The 2,500-nt window shown below is 77.9% G+C and overlaps 1 non-coding gene across 1 annotated transcript; it reads right to left on the bottom strand.

Moving 5' to 3' along the window:
* Positions 1-670: 670 nt before the first annotated feature.
* On the bottom strand, positions 671-823 carry LOC147647043 (5.8S ribosomal RNA). Its single transcript, XR_015281714.1, has one exon. It is a non-coding gene; the product is annotated as a 5.8S ribosomal RNA (ribosomal RNA).
* Positions 824-2,500: the final 1,677 nt, after the last annotated feature.

The raw sequence follows: 2,500 nt of genomic DNA, 5'->3' as shown, positions 1-2,500 counted from the left end.
GAAGGGGAGGGGGGGCCCGGTGGAAGAGCGAGAGCGAGAGAGAGAGCCCAGAGCGGCGCGGAAACAACGGGGAGGGAGACCCCCATCCCGGAAACGAGAACCGAAAAGGAGCACACGCGACACCACGCGCACACGGCAGAGACGGCCCCGCGGGGAAAACCGTCGGGCCGAGCGCGGAATGAGAGAGGGGGGGGCGGAAGAAAGGAGGAGGGGGCCGTCCCCCGTCCCCCGGCGCTCGCCACGCCTCGCGCGCGCGGCAGCACGGCACGGTACCTGCGCCGGTACCCACCCGCAGACAGCCGCCCGCGCGGGGAAAAGGTGAGCCCGGGGGGCGAGGCCCGCGCCTCGCCTTCCCCTTCTCGCCCTCTTTCTCTCGGCCCTCGGCGGCGGCGTTTGGCGACGCCGCCGCTTTTGCTCTCGGCCCTTCTTTCCGGTTTTTCCCCCCCGCGAGGACGAGCTCCGGCCCAGCGGCTCGCTCCGGGAAGCGGGGAGCTACGGGAGCGGCTCCCCGAGTCTGCATTTAGGGGGACGAAGGCCCTTTTTCTCCTCCCGCGGCCGCCGCCGCCGGCGGACCGCGGGGGAGGGGAACGGGCCTGCGAGGCGACCCCAGCCGCGCCGCCCGGGGAGGGCTCGGGTGGCCCACCCGCCGGGACGGCGATTGATCGTCAAGCGACGCTCAGACAGGCGTAGCCCCGGGAGGAACCCGGGGCCGCAAGTGCGTTCGAAGTGTCGATGATCAATGTGTCCTGCAATTCACATTAATTCTCGCAGCTAGCTGCGTTCTTCATCGACGCACGAGCCGAGTGATCCACCGCTAAGAGTTGTCTGGCTTTCGGCACCGACCCCGCACGCGCGGAGGGGCCGGGACCGCTCGCGTGAAGCGGCCCCCCTCGGTTTTGCGGCGAGGACGCGCGGGCGCGCGACCTCGCGACCGACCGTACGAGCACAAACGAGACGACCAACGGAGGGGAAAAAGAAAAGGAAGGCACGAGGCCGCCCACGGAACGCTCCGAAAAGGCCGGCCAGAAAGGGCGGGGGGGCCCGCGCCCCCGACCGCCTCTCCCCCACCACCCCCCTCCCCCCGGGCGAGGGGAGGGGAAAAGAGAGACGCCGCCCCGCGTGCCGTCTTTCGGAGGCGGCCCAGGCGCCCGGGCTCGGCCCGGCCTCCGCGCGGAGAGCCGCGCGGCGCGCGCCGGACCGCGGGGGGGCTCCGTAGCCCGCGCCCGGCCTCTTCTCTCTGAACGGGACGACGCGGGCACGAGGCCGGGGGGCCGCGGCCGCCCGCCGCCCGCCGCGCGCTCGGCTCCACCTCGACCGCTGCGCGGGGATCGGCCCCCCGCGCAGCGCCACCGCGCCCGCCGCGCGCGGCGCGGCCTTTCTCCTCCCCGCTGACGGGCCGCCCCCTTGCCAGCGCCCGAGACGGCAGCGCGACGACCGCCGGCACCGCCGGCGCCGCCCCCGGCCGGGGACCGCTCCCCGCCGGAAGGCGAGCGCCTCGCCGCCGCGCTCCGACGGCCGGCGCCGGGAGGCGGGCGCCGCCGAGGCGCGAGCCGGCGTCGCGAGCGCCCGAGGCCTGCCGGAAGGCAAAGGCCCCGCCGCCACCGGGGCCGCACTCCCGGGACCGCCGCCGCCGCTTCGCACCGTCGGGGCCCCTTCCGCGGGCACGCGCCCTGCGGGAGGGGGCCGTGCGGCGGACGCCCGCCGCACGGCCTCGAGCGGTTCTCCCTGCGGCCCACACGCGGCCTTCGGGAAGGGAGACGGGGAAGCGACGGGCGGGGCCCGGGCCGGGACCGCCGCCGGCGACGACGGGGGCCTCCCGGCCGACCGTCCCACCAGGGGGACACCCGTCGAGCGGCGCCGCCGCCGCTCGGCACGGGGTCGCCCGCGCTCGCCGGACCTCCGGCCGCCGGAGGCGACCGACGAGCGCTCGCCCGGGCGGGGGGCGCGCGGTCCCGGCCGGGGACGAGCCGGCGGACGGCGCCGCCGCGCGCGTCCGGGGAAGGCGAGGAACGCCCCGAGGAGGAGGAGGAGATGCGCGCCGACGCGGCCGGCGCGGCCGAGGCGAGGGAGCGCGGGGGGCGCCCGAGGGCCGCCACCCCGAGGTCGCGCAGAGAAGGCGGAGAAGCGCGCGGGGGCGCTTCTCCGCCGGCGCCGCCCCGTTCCGAAGAGACCGGATCGGCCCCGCGGCCGACAGCGCGCCACGGCCTCGCCGCCGAGACCGGGCCGCGGAGAGGGGGGGGAGGGGGGCTGGGTGCCCCCTCCCCGGCACGGCGCGGCCGACGACGGCCGCGACGAAGTCGACGACGACGACGACGACGACGACGAGCGGGGGGGGACCGGTCGCGACGGACGCCACCGCAGGGGATCGGCGGGAGTAGCTCCCCACCCCTCAGTGAACGCCGCGCCGCCACCGGCCGGGTACCCGTCGCCGCCGCCGCCGCCGCCGCCGCCGGCATCGCCGCCGCCGCCGGGGCGCGCCGTGCCGCCCGAGTCTTTAAAC

The sequence above is a fragment of the Cyanistes caeruleus genome, unplaced genomic scaffold (genome assembly GCF_971803275.1).
Source record: "Cyanistes caeruleus unplaced genomic scaffold, bCyaCae1.hap1.1 HAP1_SCAFFOLD_69, whole genome shotgun sequence".
Taxonomy (NCBI): domain Eukaryota; kingdom Metazoa; phylum Chordata; class Aves; order Passeriformes; family Paridae; genus Cyanistes; species Cyanistes caeruleus.
This window is presented reverse-complemented; position numbering and strand designations above follow the sequence as displayed.